General features: G+C 38.8%; 1 protein-coding gene across 3 annotated transcripts in view; it reads right to left on the bottom strand.

The window, feature by feature from the left end:
- The window catches only part of LOC147512488 (putative disease resistance protein RGA1), a 50,432-nt gene that overhangs the window by 27,168 nt on the left and 3,569 nt on the right, over positions 1-19,695 (bottom strand). For 2 of the 3 annotated variants that reach the window (XM_086595484.1, XM_086595485.1), the window contains exons 2-3: positions 19,415-19,579; positions 18,608-18,868 (exon numbers count right to left, since the gene is read on the bottom strand). The gene's annotated coding sequence lies outside the window, so the exon portion shown is untranslated. The remainder of the gene's footprint in view (positions 1-18,607; positions 18,869-19,414; positions 19,580-19,695) is intronic. The other variant, XM_086595486.1, reaches the window with a different exon arrangement.

Below are 19,695 nucleotides of genomic sequence, written 5' to 3'. Positions count from 1 at the left end.
TGATTAAATATTGATAGAAAAGACTGACAAATGTCTCAAAGCACACTCAATAGAAAATGTCAAACAAATGAACAAGCTAGAGTGACAAGATGCACGTATACCTGGAAGCTCCCAAGGCTCACATCTATTAAGGTCAACCTCAGCAATGTCTACCCCCCAAAAACTCCCATTAAACACTTTAGAAGCCAAATAAAATGTGACAAGTTCTTCATCAGTTGGGTGAAACCTAAACCACGGTGGTCAACCTTGTTCATTTGTGCTATCACCATGCATTTCACTTAACACTTCTTCCATACCCAGCATCTTCATGATTAACTCAGACGAACTGTTTTAAAATTAAAAGGAAGATTGGATATTTAGAAAAAACTATAGTGTGTAAACTTGAGTTTGCGATGGGTGTTGATAACTTGATATAGATGAGTGGAATGTGAAAGTGCTTATATATAGAAGCATAGTACAAAATATCAGGATATAGGTATTTATCGATATTCAATTTCTGGATATGTATCGTGGATATATTCTCCTCTTTGGGGATATTTGACATTTTTTCACATGAAAATATCGTAGATATATCCAAAATATCGACAAATATCGTGGATATTTATTAATATATCATGATATATTATTTATATTTATTTGAAATATAATGGTAAATATTAAATAAAATTATTATATACACAAAATATCGCCAAATATTCCCAAATATCACAAATATCATAAATATCATCAAAATATCACTGATATTTATAGTCGTATATATCTCTAAACATATCGTGATATTTATATATCTTTCTCTGAAATCTGGATAGATATCTCCAAATATCACGATATATCAGGATATTTTATATTATGTATATAAGTAGCACTGAAACCGAAGAAAAGGTAAATATATGAAGGAGAGAAAGATTTGGATTTCACAGAGCCTATATGCCTATATGCCTATGCAGGGGCGGCCCTGAGTTTCAAGGGGCCCTAGGCGAGTTTCAAGATGGGAGCCTATGTATTATAATAAAAAGGAAATGGTTGTCAAAATTGTTTGTGGTCTGGCTTATTACATATAGACATATGGCATAGAGTAGAGACTATAGGGTTTATGGGACTTGGCGTGGCAGAGGGACCAATTTTGGGCCTAAAAGTATTGAAAATATTGAATAGACTTGAAACAGGCTTCGAGTTGGATAGTAGACTTGAAATGGGCTTTTAAGTGGGATATAGTTGGATATGGACAAGTTTGGCGGACTAGCTGAGTGGGGGCCTATTTTGGGCTGAAAGTTTGGGGCCCCAGCTAGCCGCCTGTGTGGACTGTCCTCAGGGCCGGCACTGTGCCTATGTAGCTATCTGTTAAATTAGACAGACTATTAAAAGCTCACCTGATACTGAAAAGCTCCCTACATACAAAAAACTAATCAAGAAAATAGCAAAGATTATGAGTTATTGCGGAGTCGGTTTTTGACAGAGATTTATGCGTGCGTGTGTGTCCATGTTTATTTGAGCGAGAGAGACTAGAAAAATTATCACTCCTGCATTTATAGTTGTAGAAAACAAATTGATTCATCATCAGCTTGTTCTTTGTGCCATATATAATGTCATCCAACATACAAAATTTAGTAACTCGATGAATAATTGATCTTTAGCATTTGTTGCCATTCATGCGTATTTGGCTGTCTCGCGACGAGATAATCTTATTCCAAAAGACATGTCAATCATGTGGATTGGAAATACACCAGCGAAAAGTCAAATGGTTCCATGACCAGACGACTCAATCAGTCAATCCCATCAACAATTTTTGTTTGTCTTTTATTTTTTAGCTTATGTATCTACTGGCATGTGAAATCTTTGATGCAAAAATTGGATTATTGAAAAAAAGATAGTCATATACAGTTGAGCTATGGTTCAAAATCTCAGATTGGCTGAAATTTTAAAGGACAGAAAGCCACAAGTTTTAGTTGAAAATTTGAAATAGATGCCAAAAAAAGTTCTAAAATGTGTGTCATGCCTCGTACTATAACCTTGAAATCTGAAATATATTACAAAATTTCCTGAAACTTTGTAAAACATTTTTCTACGGGTACTACACTACTACCACGAAAAACAAAAAAAAAATTACATGTTTACACGGTGTATTGGTGTTGTTGCATTCTCACATAAATGACATAATAATATTTGTATGTTTTCATGCTAGTATTCTTCTTACAAAATCACCGACGGTACCAAAAGTAGGAAGGAACAATTGAGGAAAATTAGCAGTACCAAAATGAATATAGAATATAGATGCATCAGTTTCGATATTAAGGACGAGCGGCAGTGGCGCTGCAAACTTGCACCACCTCTTCATCCAATGCTATGCCCGAGGAGAAGATAGTATTGGAAGCACCAGAGCTTTTATGGTCTCTTTGTCCTTCAATAATGCTCGTTCTTTTGCTCGTGAAATGCTCAAATCCATTTTTATTCTAATCATAAACCACCGGCTAAAATGAATAATGACATTCATATTGAGCTACATACCTGAAATGAAAACCATGCCTTTTTGGGACATAAATATAGGACATTGTTGTTTGCTAAACTGTAATTAACTTGATCAATCATTCATTTGATTGGATAGTGATTTGATTGGATAGTGATTGTAACTTGGAAGTAAAGCGTTAATGACTTAATGTGATACCAAAATCATTGTACACTTATGATCGATTAATTTTTTGTATTATAAGAAAATTGTTCGGTCTTTATGTATAAGAAAAGTGTAATTGGTGTTTATGTAATCAATTTTTATTGGTTAATCGGGCTAATCATTGGTTAATCAGTAATTTTCTTGGTTGAGAACTTCTCAATTATTTTAGTCTAAACGACTTCACCATATCGCCCTATAGAAGCCCTAAACAACCTAGCCATACCGCTTGCATGTGATACCAAATGATTAGCCAAATCTAAAATGCACACACAAATGATGTGGTCAAGCCGTTTGAGTGTACACTCAAACGATATGGTGGTACCGTTTGAGTGTATACTCAAACGACGTGGCCATATCGTTTGAGTTTATACTCAAACGACTTGACCACATCATTTGATTGTATACGAAAACGACGTGGACATATCGTTTGAGTGTTATTTAAACACTCAAACGACGTGGCCATATCGTTTGATTGTATACTCAAACGACTTGGCCATATCGTTTGAGTGTATATGCAAACGACATAGCGGGATCGTTTGAGTGCACACCCAAACGGCTCGAGGGGTTCGTTTTGGCGAGACCGGTTGAATTAGTTGCTGGGCCTAGGCTTTGATGGCAAACTTGTAATATATATATTTTTTTTGAGAGGTTGCCCAATCCAATTTGATGAGTGCCCGATGGAATCACCTTTATTTATTACAAATTTACACTGACTTTGCAGAGAATTAGGCTAAGTCTAATGGTCCGGCAAAACACAAAATATAACGGAAATTGTGATCTAATGGTGTCTCAAAACGCTAACCCGCCAACGCTATCGGTATAAGTTTTCCTAACGATATAGGCGTATTGTCTTCACGTAAATAGGAATGGCGGCTATATTTGTTTGAACAAATTTATTTTCAAAATCTTTTGTTTTGGTGAATTACATTTGTATCCCCATTATTTTGTATTTGTATAATAAAGAGAAAGGGCAAAATGGGAAGGGAAGAAAAAATGATTTTCCATACGCCTTTGGGGGTGGCGGCTAGAGAGGTGTGATTTATTTTTTTATTTTTATTTTTTTATTTTTTGTACGCCCATTGACAATGGCGGTTAAGAGCATCTCTAGGTGGTAGTATCACGGGTCAAAATCTTCAAATTTGAAGAAAAAATTTGGAATTTCTCGAAATTCCAACTCTAGGTGGTAGTATATTCGGTCGCATCACCTGTCCGTTCGTATTCTTATTCGCAAATTTGGCAATTTGGATGCGGATGCGAAGTGCCATTGCAAATGTCGCCGAATTTTTTTTTTGACTTTAACCAACACCACGCGCCAGTACCACTGGCGCACGCTACTACTAATATTGCGCAAGTTATTTTTTTTTTACTTTTTCAATTTAGTGCGACAGTGGAAATGTCACGTGAGTTTTTTTTTTCAACTTGGGGAGCGTGGTAGGGTCTACAATCGCATTTGCGGTCGATATTTGCGACCAGTTAGAGTTGGTCAAAATTTGTGACCAGTTTCTTTAAATTTTTTCTTCAAATTTAAAGAGTATACTACCACCACCACATACGGATTTGAAGACCTATCGGTTTTCTCCAATTGCATAAAAAAAAAAAAAAAAAAAACCACTAACCGTATACACTATTGTATTGTGGTTTGGTGCCATGGCGCACCAAACCATTGGACTTAGCCTTAGGAATAATCTCCAGTGCAGATGATGGTGGTCCTCCATCTGATGACTTTAACCTCACTGAACTTAAGTAATGCACATACAACGAATCAAGAAAAAGCTTGGATTGGATGTAGGGTTCTGCGTTGGTAATAGACTGCTCTTGTTAAAATCTGAAAGAAAATGAATGTACAGATGCAACCGCTGATCATTCAGGGTTAAATTGAATCCCTTGGGCAGAATAGAAAGGCTTGGGGTCAAACCAGACATTGTCTTTTTGTAAGCCCCCCAGGCCTATATCTATATGAATACAATTCTGAAGTGAGGCTTACTACCGTTCGTCAACAAGATCATGTAAAATTAATAATCTATAAAGGAAATAAATCTTATCAAAGAAATATTATGAAGAATCAGAGTGCAAAATTGGTTTAAAACATTACAATCTCAATACAGACACCAAACAGACTTTTTCTACATCTGATACATGATTAAATTGAGTTCTAAAGTCAGCTGTCAGAATGGTGCAATTGCCATAGGGTCATCTGTTATCAAGTTACACACACACACACTAACACTGGGTTGCCTATGCTACAGAATCAGAGTGCAAAGTCTGTTTTCACGGTACCTTCCTTCCGCGAGGTTGCCTATGCTACAGAAAATTCTTACCGGCAATATCTCACCTAAATGATGTGCAAAGTCTCTCTCATCGTAACGACGAAAGCAAAACCCAATATTTATGAAGTCTTGCTCTTTAATAACTTTTTATTTCAAGATGGGGCTTTTCAATGCTCAACAGTCAACACTAAAAGGAATCAAAGGAATTTTGATTTAATTTGTAAGTTCTCTTTATTAGGTGAATTATGGGTTATATTGATCTTGAGAACTTGGTAGAAAAAAGTCAAAAAACTATGGACTGTATGCCAACATTGATTGTTTGTGGTAGTAGTAAGGTAGTGATTGATCTAAAACTGGTTACATATTATCTTTTTTCTCTTTGGGTGCCTTTTTGGGACACATGTGAAAATAACTTTTACTGTGGGCTATTCTTTTACTAAAGGGTGCTAATCCCAAAAGTTGGAGTGTATATACCGAAACCCAAAATCAATTCAAAATATTTTTAAATTGAACTAGGTTTAAAACCCTAATTCCGGTCTTTATTAGCTTAAAACCCATTGAATTTATTAATTACACCTAAAGCCCACCTGATTTTTTGAAATGTTAAATAAAGGTTCCAACTTCGGTAAATTTCGAGTTTAAGTCTTTTCTTTGTGTTTCATTTATTCAAAATGCCCATTTTACCCTTTTCAAGTTTTTCCTCACAAACACCTCTCTTCTCAAAATATATCTTCATCACCACACTCCAACATACACTAGCTGTCGACCTTCGCATCTCCCACAATCAAAGTAATCACTTTGCCTCTCCATCTTCTTTTCTCCCCACTATCTTTTTTTCCTCTAATCGCTTCTAAAAAATGAGTGTTTTTTTATTATTTATGATTTTGGGTTTCAAAATAACCTTTGAAATTTGGTATTGATTGACTTTTTGGATTTCATTACAAATGAAGCATTTCCCCTTTATGTAGATTAGTTTTATTGCATACTCCTGTGATTTCAAGCGGTTGCTATATATATTGATTGTTTAATTTAATATCTGATTTTCTTTACTTTGAATTATTGATATTGTTACTACATACTTTGTAAAGTTATACGTTGAATACATTGTGTAATATTCTAATTGTGTTTTCAAGGTCATTTAACTCGTATTGTTTTTGGCACTTGAAGAACAATGTTGGTTATGTTATATAAAAAGATAACAAATTGAGAAAATATGTTGTGAAGCTATTTTCTGATTGTGCTTATATAGCTTCTCATCATGAATTTTTGCCTTGTGCTGAAAAGTTGAAGAAACATGGCGGTTTTCCTGTGCAAAGGTTTTTGACAGATATTAGATTGGAAAATTGGGCAAATGCATACTTTCACAGTGCTAGATATGATAAGATACATGTGCTCGACACTAACTGATCGAATGTTTCAATGAATGATATGGATCACTAAAGAGCGCTTCCTGCCTATTATTCCTATGCTTTTTGGAATCATGGAAAAGATGATAGAAATGACTTGGAACATATTGGAGGAGTCTATGAAATGGAATTCCGTTTTATGTCCAAAAATGGAGATAGTACTGGTTAGTAAGGTTGAAGCTATAAGGACTTTGAGGGTGGTTAGATCAAATGAAAATCAGTTTCTAGTTCATAGCGACGTCATTCATTCAGTTGATTTAATGAATAGATCATGTACTTGTAACTATTAGCGTGTCGATAATTTCCCTTGCATACATGTTATCGCTTGTATTGGTAGTAAGGGTGATTCCTTTTATAGCTACATTGATGAAGGATATACAGTGATCGCATTCAGGCAATGTTACTCACATTCTATCAAGCCAGTTTCGAATGGTTCTATGCCAAGACATATGCTTGATTTTCCTACGGTTTATCCGTGTAGTCCGAAGATTGGTCCTGGTAGACTCAAGAAGAAAAAAATTTAAAGCACCGGTGTGATTCGTTAGTCTGTGATCAGTTTTGATGTTCTCGGCAAACCATATTTTTTTTGTTATCTTAATTGAGATTTTTAAGTATGGTCTTCTGACATTTATTAATGAGAAATTGATACTCATTGTATTCTTTTTATTGAATGTTAGATACTCATTTGAGATTATTCGTTAGTCGTTTTTTTTTTTTTTCATTTGTTATAATGGAATTTATATCCTGTGAAATTATTTGTGTTGCAATTGTAATTAAGAGTGCAACATTCATGTTGCAGTCATAATTGATAGTGCAACATTCTAATTGATATTGCAACATTCATGTTGTAGTCGTAATTGAGAGTGCAACATGAATGTTGCAGTCGTAATTGAGAGTGCAACATTCATGTTGTAGTCGTAATTGATAGTGCAACATTTTAATTGAGAATGCAACATTCATGTTGCAGTCGTAATTGAGAGTGAAACATTCTAATTGACAGTGCAACATTCATGTTGCAGTCGTAATTGAGAGTGTAACATTCTAATTGAGAATGTAACATTCATGTTGCAGTTGTAATTGAAGGTGCAACATCCATATTGCAGTGGGATGTTGTACAAGAATCATACGTGAGACTTACTTTTGATGTAATGCATGAGACTTAATGCTAGAACTATGCGTGAGACTTAATGTTATATACACATATAAACGAATCTTGGTGGATTTGAACCACCATCCTCTTAGGATTCTTCTCCCAAGCGCTCTACCTTTTTGAGCTAAAGATCCATTCTTTTTATGTTAACTTCATCACGATAATACTTATAGTGCATGTATGTACCACTGTACTTGTACCCCTACGAACGACCATCATGGGGTACCACTATAAGAGAGCCCACTAATGAGACGGGCTTGCTTACCCGCATCGTGGCAGTCCCGCTTTGTCTACTAATGTGGTATTCGGGCATGCCCTCTATTGAGCAATGACACGCCCACTAATATGACACCCAAGTTATATATAGCAGTGTCCGAGATATGTCAAGGGATTTTGTCCATATGAAGCTTTTGGAAAGATTTTATACAAAGAGGGAAATATCTCGTCAAATAAGAAAGGGGTATTTTTAGCAATGAGATTCCTATAAATACCCAACAATATATCATTTCAAACAAAGAACTACGTGCATTTTTGAGACTTGATTCCAGAGAACAATTTGGATACGTAGGCAGCCATTGGTGGTACAGTCTCTTTCACTCTCTATCAACCTCTCCAACAAGATCATTAGTGTGTTTGTGTGAGTTCTCACCCAAACAGCAGCCATTGAAGGTACAGTCTCAACAGTTCATTGCAACAACCTCCCTTACGAAACCATTGGTGTGTTTGGGCGAGTTTCTACCCAAACATAATTGGCGCCGTCCGTGGTCCTTATTGACGGGCCCTCTTCCACGTTCCTTCTTCCAAGCACCATTAATGGCAAAAACTACAAGGTCTCAGGCGAACAAGAATACAAGAACACAACAACAACAACAAGACGAAAATCCGGAAATACTAATCAATCAGGAGGTGATAGAACAACCGGCTACAACAGATCTGCAAGATCAGCCTTTTCAACTCCAAGTGCCACGACAACCCAGATCTAGACGTCCGACATCTCAGGCCCCAGTAACTCACCTTCAAGATCTAGACGTTACAAATGCAAACGAAGTAGATCCGGATAACATGGAGATAGGAGATGAAGACATGCCGCTTAAAATCGCGTCGAGGTTCAGAAGAGAGAAGGAGCATAGCAACTACTTGCAGAAGCAACTGGACAAAGGGAAGCAAGTACAAAGGGATGACGCCGATGCTGCATCTTCCACACCGGCAAGAGCTCCCAGATCCGGTGAAAATCGGAGTGTATCCAACCGACTACAATTTAATTACGGTACATCCCATCCATTGGAAACTGTCCCTGAGCATCGTCACCCAAAGTCAAGCAGACATTCATCTCATTCAAGAAGACGATCCAGATCTCGAAATACCAACAACACTAGGCGTATAAGTGGTCATAACATGACAAGATCATTGAATGTTGATCATAGCGTATCAGAAAGGTGGACAACATCCACCATAAGACGAAATGTTGGACGCCAAGATCAGGACCTCAGAGACGAATTGCAACATGACCTTAGACATGGCTTGAATGCAGCAAACCCGATACGATTGGGTTAACGACGGTCAACCCGCAATATGGCCACACCAAAGAAATGGGTCCCCGGTTAAACAAACCTAGCCCGCTTTATCGGCCGCAGTCTCGCAGACCCAGGAACCCGCCAAATATAGAAGCAAGCAACAACCGGGGCGACAATACCGCGGAGATGCAACGCAGTGAAGTTACTCCTCAAGTCATAAATCTAGAAGCCACAGGTGCACCATTCACGTAACAACAAATCAAAGACATCATCAAGAAAACAATGACTAATGTGGGTGTCACCGGCTAACCGCGATGGAAAGACCTTTGCGGTAAATGAAGATGTCGCCGGAGATTTTCTCTAAAAATACAAAATGCGAGCATCGAAAAGAATTCAAACAACCGGACCTTCCTACGCTCAACGGGGGGAGGAGACCCAAACGATCATGTTATGGAATTTAAAAGGGGTGGTAATTCTATGGCGAAAGATGACCCCCATCGTGCAAACTTTTTCCGTCTACGTTAAAAGGAGAAGCTCTACGTTGGCTTTCCAGCTCAATCTATCGCGTCATTTCAGGGAATTAGCAAACCAATTCACGATCGGTTTAAGCATAATTGACACGCCCCTAAGGATGTCAACATCTTGCTCAACACCAAGCAAAGAAAAGGATGAAGCATTGGCAAAGTTCGTAATTCGTTTCCGCCAAGTGCAAGCAGAGGTCACCGATGTCCCTGACGTAATGATCATTCATGCATTCAAGGAAGGAGTCCATTTCGATAAAAACGGAATTTACAACTCCCTTGTACGGGACCCCCCACAATCAAAATCCGATTTGTTTGCACGAACACAGCAGTTCATTAATGTGGAGGAAGATGTTAGATCAAAAGCCTCAAGAGACAAAGACTTCCGGAGTAAAGACTCAAACAAAGGTAAAGGCAAACATAAGTCAGAATACAACAAGGTTAACATAGTTCGTGAGGAAATGAAGCTCACTCCATTAAATACCAAGTACAATGTGATATATGAAAAGATCAAGGGACGCAACTTACTTTTTCCACCACTACCCTTGCCGGAAAACACTAAGTCTACACGTGACAAAAATCTTTGGTGTCACTTCCACAATGATTTCGGCCATGAAACAGGAGAGTGCAGATCCCTCAAGGGAAAAATACAGAGGCTAGTCGACAAAGGACAATTAGACGAGTTTGTACTTTCAAAAACGGTGAAGCAAAATGTAGCAATGACTAGCCACAATGTCATACTAGCTGGTCATGCCAAAATCAATGATGTTTCACGAACAAGGCAAAAGTGTGAACAACGAGCAAAGTTTGGTTTCTTACGGGAATTTTATCACGTCAATAACATTGATTTTGTTGAAGGAATTCGTTCAGAAACCACGAGCTTGGTCCCCTATGTTTTAGTGATAGAGATCTAATTGGCGTCCCATCATCCTCATTATGATGTTGTCGTCATCTCAACTTTCGTTGGATTATGGCGAAGTTCAAAGCATCATGATAGATCTTTGGAAGCTCTGTCGGCGTCATTTTGCAAAGTTGCTACAAGAACATGCAGTTGTCGAAAAAATTTAATTACTACGAAAGTACTCCAATCATTGGGTTTGACCGAACCCGCAACAACTCCGATGGGAAGAGTCTCTCTACCACACGCCATGGACAAGTCTGTTGACATTGAATTCCTCCCGATGAATTGCAAGTCCCCATACAATGCAATCCTAGGAAGAGACTGGCTCCACAAGATGGGCGCTAGATGATCTCTACCTTTCACCAGGCAGTAAAATTCCCATCTCTCAACAAAATTTGTAAGGTCTTGGGTGACTAGATGGCTTCCCAAAATGTCACGAAAAAGTCTTGGATGAATATCGTCGATCCGGATATCTTGAGGAAATATAATTCTCGATAATTATAGCGGCGTCTCTAAATCGAGTCACCACGCCGTATTTATACTGCTAGTTCACAAAATGAAGGACCGCCGACTATCGACCACCTCTTAGAAGTTCAAATTGGGAATTTAGGCGGACAAACAACTTTCATTTCGCAGAACCGATGGAAAATGAACAAAAAGAAATGGTAGCACTCCTCGGAAAAACAAAAAGATCTTTGCTTGGTCACGAAAGCGGATGCCGGGATCACCCGAAGTTGCATGCCACACACTTGACATGGATCCTACCATCAAGCCCGGCCCGGCCCGAAAGCCTAGGCGCATGGCCCCGGATAGAAAACTCAAAGTCGAGAGGAAATTGATCGGTTACTCTCAACTTCGGTTCATCACGACCGGTTTCATATCCGCAGTGGTTGTCTAACGTGGTTGCAGTGCCCAAGAAAGATGGTAAAATGAGAGTGTGCATTGATTTCACGAACCTTAACAAAGCTTGCCCGATTCATCCCTACCCTCTTCCACGAATATCGAATTGGTAGATGCCACGCCCGGCTACCCACGCTTATCATTTATGGATCGCGTTCGGGATACCACCGATCCCGCTTAGTTGTTAAAGACCAAGAAGCAAATCGCATTCATCAATCGACCAAAGGGATTTTTGTTACCAAGTTATGCCTTTTGGTTTAAAAAACGCAGGGGCTACGTACCAGAGGATGATCAACACCATATTCGGAGATATGTTGGGCAAGACAATGGAGGCTTACATTGATGACATGGTTGTAAAATCCAAGCACAGTGGCGATCACATCTCTGACTTACAATCAGTTTTTGACAGAATTGACAAATTCAACATGCGGCTAAATCCTTTGAAATGTGCTTTCGGACTGATATCAGGAAAATTTCTAGGGTATTTGATGACTCATCGAGGCATCGAAGCTAACCCAGAACAGATCCGATCCATTCAATCCATGCCCTCTCCAAAAACAAAAAAGGAGATTCAACAACTCCACGTATTTTAGCTTAGCGACTAAATCGTTTCATCTCTAAATACTTTCGGACCGGTGTCATCCTTTCTTTCGGGCGTTAAAAGACTCAAAGAAGTGGAATGATGATTGTGAAAATGCCTTTCAATCAATTAAGAACTACCTTGTCGCACCACCAATCTTGGCCAGCCCAGCTACAGGGCAACCTGTTGGAGCTTACTTGGCCGCTACAGATACTGCAGTAAGTGTAGTCCTGTTCTTCGATGGAGAAGACGGTCGTCCAATCTTCTTCATTAGTAAAACACTAACGGGGGCGGAAAGCAGATATTCGAGAATTGAAAAAATTGCTTTAGCCTTGGTTCATGCTGCCAGACGCCTCAAGCCATATTTCCAAGGAAGACTGATCAAAGTATACACGGAATATCCTCTACGCAAAGTTTTCCGAAGTGCCTAGGAATCAAGTAGACTCGCGGAATGGGACATCTACTTAAGTGCTTATAGCATCCATTTTGAACCTCGCATTTCAGAAAAGGGTCATGCACTTGCATCCCTAATGGCAGATTTCCCTATCGACGATTTTGTCCCCGAAGTCAACCAAGACAGCAGTATCTATAGCGAAACGGCTATAGTTGGGGGCGAGGAAGCCCTACCAAAGCATACAGACCCTTCATCCGATTTATGGATTGTTTACACAGATGGCTCACACAACAAATCCGGCTCTGGATTAGGATGTGTTTTTATCAAGCCAGATAAATCAACCATGGAGCACTCAGTTCGTTTTGGGTTCAAGGCCTCCAATAATGTAGCAGAATATGAAGCTGTCATGTACGCAATGCGCACAGCTTTGGACTTAGGAGTTCGAAAATTACAAATTTTCACTGACTCACGGTTGGTGGCAGGGCAATTCTCCGGCTCTTTTGAAGCCCGAGACGATAAAATGGCAAAGATACCTAGACTTAATTCACGACTTGCTCACCGGTTTGAAACCATCCGGATTATACAAAGGCCTAGGAATGATGTTCGACATGCGCGGGCGCCTTAGCATATCTATCCGCGGCGATGACATTGATGGACCAAGACAAGTTAACATTGATTTCCAAAGAAGACCGAGCATTGACTTGTCCTTAGAACAACTCGCAGACATCTACATCAACGCATGTTGCTTTTTCTATATGGATAGGGAACATCTACCATCGGACATTAATGTTGTCAATACGAGGAAAAGGAAGTATGATATTCCCCTACAAGACAAGCCCGAAGAAGGCGTTTCCCGAAAAGATAGAAATAAGACTCTTCAAGAAAATGATGCGCACTCGATACTATACCTGAAAGTAACGATCAAGGTGACAACAAAATTGCAGAAGAGCCCGACAACTTCACTTACCCAAATGTTGTGGTAGACATCGACGATTGGCGCACACCGATCATTGGCATTTCTACGCAATGGCATAGTCCCTTCAGAACCCAAGATCGCAGATAACGTCAAAAGAGACTCATGGAAGTTTATACTCGTATCTTCATCCACAGGAACTCGCAATTGTACAGAAAGGTAATTCATTGTCTCCTATCTTTGAGGTGTCTCTCACAACACAGGGAAGGAACAACAAATGCTACAAGAAATCCATGCAGGGATATCACGGAAATCATTCGGTGGTCGGTTTTGGCTCATAAGGCAATGACGCTTAAGGATATTGGTGGCCTCATATGCAATTGGATCGCGAAAAACATTTCCCGGACATGTATTCCTTTGTCGAAACACTATCATTTGGGTACTCTTCCACCACCGAGCTACACCCGATTTTCTCACCATGGCCATTTGCAAAATGGGGTTTAGACATCATTGGGCCCCTACCTAGAGCTCCGGGGGAATGTTAAGCTTTCTCCTCATAGCTTCTGATTACTTTACCAAGTGGGCGTATACAAACCTTTGGTGCACATCCAAGCTTTGGACGCCAAACGGTTCCTATGGAAGGATATAATTTGCCGATTTGGTATCCCCACCGAAAGTTAATATCGACAATGGAAAGCAATTTGATGCGAAAGAAATACACGGGCTTTGTGCTAGTCTCCATATTCAAAGACAATTTTTCTCGCACCCTATCACCCCCAAGCAAATTGGCGGGCCGAAGCGACAAAATAAATCCATCTTAGCAATCCTCAAACGTCGACTTGAACAAAGCTAAAGGCAAGTGGACAAGGGGAGTTACCAGCCGTTCTATGGGCATATAGAACAACTCCAAAGCACTTTCGACAGAATGTCACCATTTAACCCGGGCGATGGAGCGTAAGCGGTATTACCCACGAAATTTTTGGTTTGACGACCAAGACCAGCCGCCTTTAAATGATGGCCATAATGACGAATTAGTAGCTCATTCAAAGGCCAATCTAGATGAAGTCTTGCGAGGAAAGTATTGCTTTCGTCTCCTCCATTACCAAGCCGCAATGAAGAAGCAATATGACAAGAAGCTTCGCTTTGAAAGTTTTTCATCCAGCGACCGTCTTGTGTAGACAATCAAAGATCATCGAGGGCGGGGAAGCTAGGCGGGAAGGACCTCTTTATCATTGACCGTCGCGCCTCTAAGGGCATATTTCCTTCAAGACAATTTCGGGAACCCTCTCCCCGAAACCATGGAATGCGCTCCATCTTAGGCGTTTCTATCGTTAAATTGGTTTCCCATTAGTACAAATTGGTAGCTTGAGTGACAGCTCCTTAGTGTTTTTCCATGAGACACACTAGCTATGTTGTTTCAAATTTCAAATCATCAATAAAATTTCATTCTTCCATATTTGACTTCCATTCAAAGAAGACACACGCGGTGTATATAAATTCCTCAAAAGCAATGTACAAAGAAAAGCACTCTAGTTCAGTCACCACCACCTTAGTTTAGGTGAGGTTAGTATTTAACCTACATAAATTCAAAGTCGTGGAGTTTGCGTTTGCAAAACCTTACTCCACGCATCAAAAAGTCGTGGAGTTCACGCATCAAAAGTCGTGGAGTTTGCGTTTGCAAAACCTTACTCCACGCATCAAAAGTCGTGGAGTTTGCGTTTGCAAAACCTTTTACTCCACGATCAAAAGTCGTGGAGTTTGCGCGTTTGCAAAACCTTACTCCACGCATCAAAAGTCGTGGAGTTTATGCGTTTGCAAAACCTTTTTACTCCACGATCATCAAAAGTCGTGGAGTTTGTGTTTGCAAAACCTTACTCAACGCATCACAAAGTCGTGGAGTTTGCGTCTGCAACACCTTACTCCACGCATCACAAAGTCATGGAGTTTGCGTCTGCAACACCTTACTCCACGCATCAAGAAGTCACGGGACTTGCATATGCAATATCTTGACCCACGCACCAGAAAAGCGTGGGGTTAGCATTTACAATACCTTACCCCACTCATCACAAATCACATAGCAATCAAGCGGGAATGACTATATAAATGCAAACCGGTTTATCGTGTCTATCAACTAACAAAATGAAATTTCTGTTTCCCAAATTTTACATTATCACCTAGGTGTTCTTCATTATAAAAGAGGTTGTGCACGCATCGACACTTAATTCAAAGCATTCTAAGTTAAGTACCTTAACTAAGTTATTCGCATGGCATCGCAGAAATTGTGATCACACTGTTTCATTCTTTTATAGTAATATGATGTCTATTCTTCGCCGCAAGGAACGAATTCCATCCGGCAAAGAGGGGGCGGTGTATGTACCACTGTACTTGTACCCCTACGAACGACCATCATGGGGTACCACTATAAGAGCCGCCCACTAATGAGACGGGCTTGCTTACCCGCTACTGTGGCAGTCCCGCTTGTCTACTAATGTGGCATTCGGGCATGCCCTCTATTGGAGCAATGACAATTTGCCCACTAATATGACACCCAAGTTATATATAGCGTGTCCGAGATATGTCAAGGGATTTTGTCCATATGAAGCTTTTGGAAAGATTTTATACAAAGAGGGAAATATCTCACAAATAAGAAAGGGGTATTTTTAGCAATGAGATTCCTATAAATACCCAACAATATATCATTTCAAACAAAGAACTACGTGCATTTTGAGACTTGATTCCAGAGAACAATTTGGATCGTGAGGCGCCATTGGTGGTACAAATCTCTTTCACTCTCTATCAACCTCTCCAACAAGATCATTAGTGTGTTTGTGTGAGTTCTCACCCAAACAGCAGCCATTGAAGGTACAGTCTCAACAGTTCATTGCAACAACCTCCCTTACGAAACCATTGGTGTGTTTGGGCGAGTTTCTACCCAAACAGTGCATTTGAATCAAAAGTAATAAGTGCACTTTCTATTGTGTATAACCATTAAATTCTTTAACATTCATATATGAGTACATGTAATCTCAATTATTTGATGTCAATGTAACAGTGCAACATCCATGTTGCAGTAGAGGTGACAGTGCAACATCTATGTTGCAGTGGTAATTGACAGTATAACATTCATGTTGCAGTGGTTGTTGCAGTGGTAATTGACAGTGCAATATTCATGTTACAGTATTAGTTGACAATGGTTGTTGCAGTAGTAATTGACTATGCAACATCCATGTTGTAATGATAATTGACAGTGCAACATTCATGTTGTAATATGAGTTGACTGTGGTTGTTGGAATGGTAATTGATTGTGCTACATCCATGTTGCAATGGTAATTGACATATAGTGTAACACCCATGTTGCAGTAGGAGTTGACAATTGAAAACAACATGTAAAATCAAACAACAAGCATCAACATTTAAGCTTCATGTTCATTTAAGCAAAAATCAAGTTCATTAAACCAAAACACAAAATACAACTAAAATTAAATATATATATATATATATATATATATATATATATATATAGAAATTTTAAATTTAGTTTCTCACTTTTGTAATAGTTGGTTGTTTTTTGTTTCGAGTAGATCTCGGTTTTTAATGTACAAAATCGGTGGAATCACCATTAATTTCAAATTTCAAATTTCCATGTTACACTTTTCATACTTTCAGTTTAATTTGGAGGAACTAGGGTTTGTTTTTTTGTTTTCAAACTATTTAGATTTCTGTTTGGAGAAGATGGGGTGAGGGACAAATTTATAATATTACCAAAAAATTGACTGGGTGGGCTTTTAACATAATTACAAAAGTCTATGTCTTTTATCCGAAATTAAATTAGAATGGTGGGCTTCAGGCCCAATCTCTGTTTTAAATTGGTCTGTGTTATATGCTAGTGTAGTAGTGTCACACAAGGCCTAAAATATCACCGATATATCTGATATATTATCGATATATATTGGTTTTTTGGTATACCGATATGGATATATTCGATATATCTCATCTGAATATTGAATCTTTTTTTTTCCGATATATATCGCAATTCCCGATATAACGATATATCCGATATAAATTGTTGACTTTGACTGATATTGTTGACTTTGATCGATATATCAACGATATTCCCGATATAATCAACGATATTTCCGATATATTGATATACAAAACAAAATTTTGACTGGTCAAAAAAATAAATATCTCTTATATTTCTGATATATCCGATATATATCGGTTTTTGAATACATCGAAATATTCACCGAATTCCATATTTTAGGCCTTGGTGTCACTCCATGTGTTACGAGTTACGACTAAATCGTTAGTCAAGGAACCGTATGCAACATTTAACCACGTCGCCTCTTACGTGCAATTACATTTATGAGATAGCTAAAAAAAGGTGTCTGGAAAATTATCAGTCTGCAAAAGTGCAAATGATTAAAATCGTGGCTTCTCTCGGAGTTGCTGGAGTATGATTCGCATGCCAAGCTAAATCTCAAACATCAAATTGATGCACGTGGATAAATCAAGCTACCCTTTCCCAAGCTAAAAATCCAACAAACATAACAGAGAATGACATCAATGGCAGGACTTTGACGTAATCAAAGACCAATTTAAAGTACTAAATTCATGCAGTTGCCAGCATCAAAGTATTATCCGTAAACGCCCGGATACTTCTGTAAAGAAAGGGAGTTCCTCCTGGTTGCATGATGCACATATCTGGCGTTATGTGGACTGGCGTTATGTGGACTAATCAACCATCTTATTGAAATATTTGCATACAGGGTACAAACACTAGCCACTTTACCTCAGGTGTTGTGAGAGGTTTCAAACAAACAATCAGCCGCTCCTATTAAGTTGCTAACCATAACAAATGACAAAATAAACCAACCCCAAAAAGTCAGGCACTGGAACTTTTTCTTCTCCAAAGTCGACATCATTATTCATGTCATCTCTCAATTTCATAATGAGCAACTACCTTTTCTTCATCAACCACTAGAGAATTTTTTTGCTCAACATGTTCTTCCACCACCACTTCTAATTTTCTAAATGATCTTCTTTGTCCTTCGCGTCGACTGTGATGCGATGGATCTTTTCCTGTAACTTAGTGACACCCTTTTCTACGGGTTCTATTGCTTGGTTTATAGTCAGTGCAACATCCTTGAAAACCTGTTAAAGGATGAACCTTCTCATTAAGCGCAAACACAAACACACACAGCGAGAGAGAGCTCACATGTCCACCACCTCACAATGTCCACCACCTCCAACACTTGTTCAATATCCCCTGAACACTCTCAAAAACAATTTTATAGTGGTAATTGTTCATTTTCTAAAAAAAATAGTAGTGTGAATTAGTTCCTGTAGCCCCCTTGGTGGAGAATCCTGCATCCGCCCCTGGTTCTAGGGGCCTCAACATGAGTTTCCATCTGTTTAATCGTGGCGGCTTTCTCCTTCCCACCTTCCTCCAACTTCATCATGCTTTGATTTCTTCGGAAATGACCTTACCATGCTCATAAATAGGCAGGTAATGATATGGTTTAGCTGAGAAAACAAAAATATAGGCAACCGCGGCGATTGACATCTGCCAAACAAAGTGAGTTAACTTGCATGAGCACTTGCGATACAGATAGAATGAGTTTGGACATCAAGGCAGAAGTCAAGCATAGCATCTGGCAAAGAAAAAAAATGATAATGTGTTATACCAAATAGCTTCCAAAGGAATACAAAGCAAAAGCTACATAGCAATTTCTTAAGATGTCACATGCGAGGGAAAGGTTTGGATTCAACAAAGATATAATATGGATAAAAAAAAAAGCCAAAAATTGAAACCATCAAACATGCCTGAGAAAACTAGAGCTGCTTCAATTACATGTATAAAACACAGCGTAGACAGTCTAATTAAGGATTTAATATTAGCTTCTGTTTTTAGTGTCTGACAAACTATAACCGTTTTCCATTTTTGGGTAGGGACGACTAACAGAAGCCCACAAGTTTGTTCCAAGTAAAATTGTCAATCATTTGAAAATTTTGAATAATTAATAAGTAATAACAACTAAATTAGGCATCAGAAATTTAAGGGCGAACTAATTACTAAATGATACCTCCATATATACTAAATGATACCTCCAGTCTAGACAACAAGGGAAAAAACAATATTAACAACAATACACAAACAAACAAACAGTTGAGAGCATTGGTAAGGGCTATGAAATCACCTTGACAGTAATTTCCAGCATGTTCTTCCCAAAAGTCTTACCCTCCCCAACAACAACGACCTCACCTCCTTGTTGTTTTGATCAGGCTGTGAAAGGAAGCAAAATACCTCCTACAGTTTTCTCCTCTGCAGACTTGATCTTAACAAGGGCTCTGTCTTGAGTGTACTGCACAGTTGAAAAAGCAACAAGGATGAGCAATGTAACCTAATGAGAAAGAAGAACTTAAACTCACAGGTTTGCACATTTTCCTGAGGAAGCAGCTACAGATAAAATGCAAAACT

This window comes from Coptis chinensis, chromosome 3, assembly GCF_015680905.1.
Source record: "Coptis chinensis isolate HL-2020 chromosome 3, ASM1568090v1, whole genome shotgun sequence".
NCBI classification, from domain to species: Eukaryota; Viridiplantae; Streptophyta; class Magnoliopsida; order Ranunculales; family Ranunculaceae; genus Coptis; species Coptis chinensis.
This window is presented reverse-complemented; position numbering and strand designations above follow the sequence as displayed.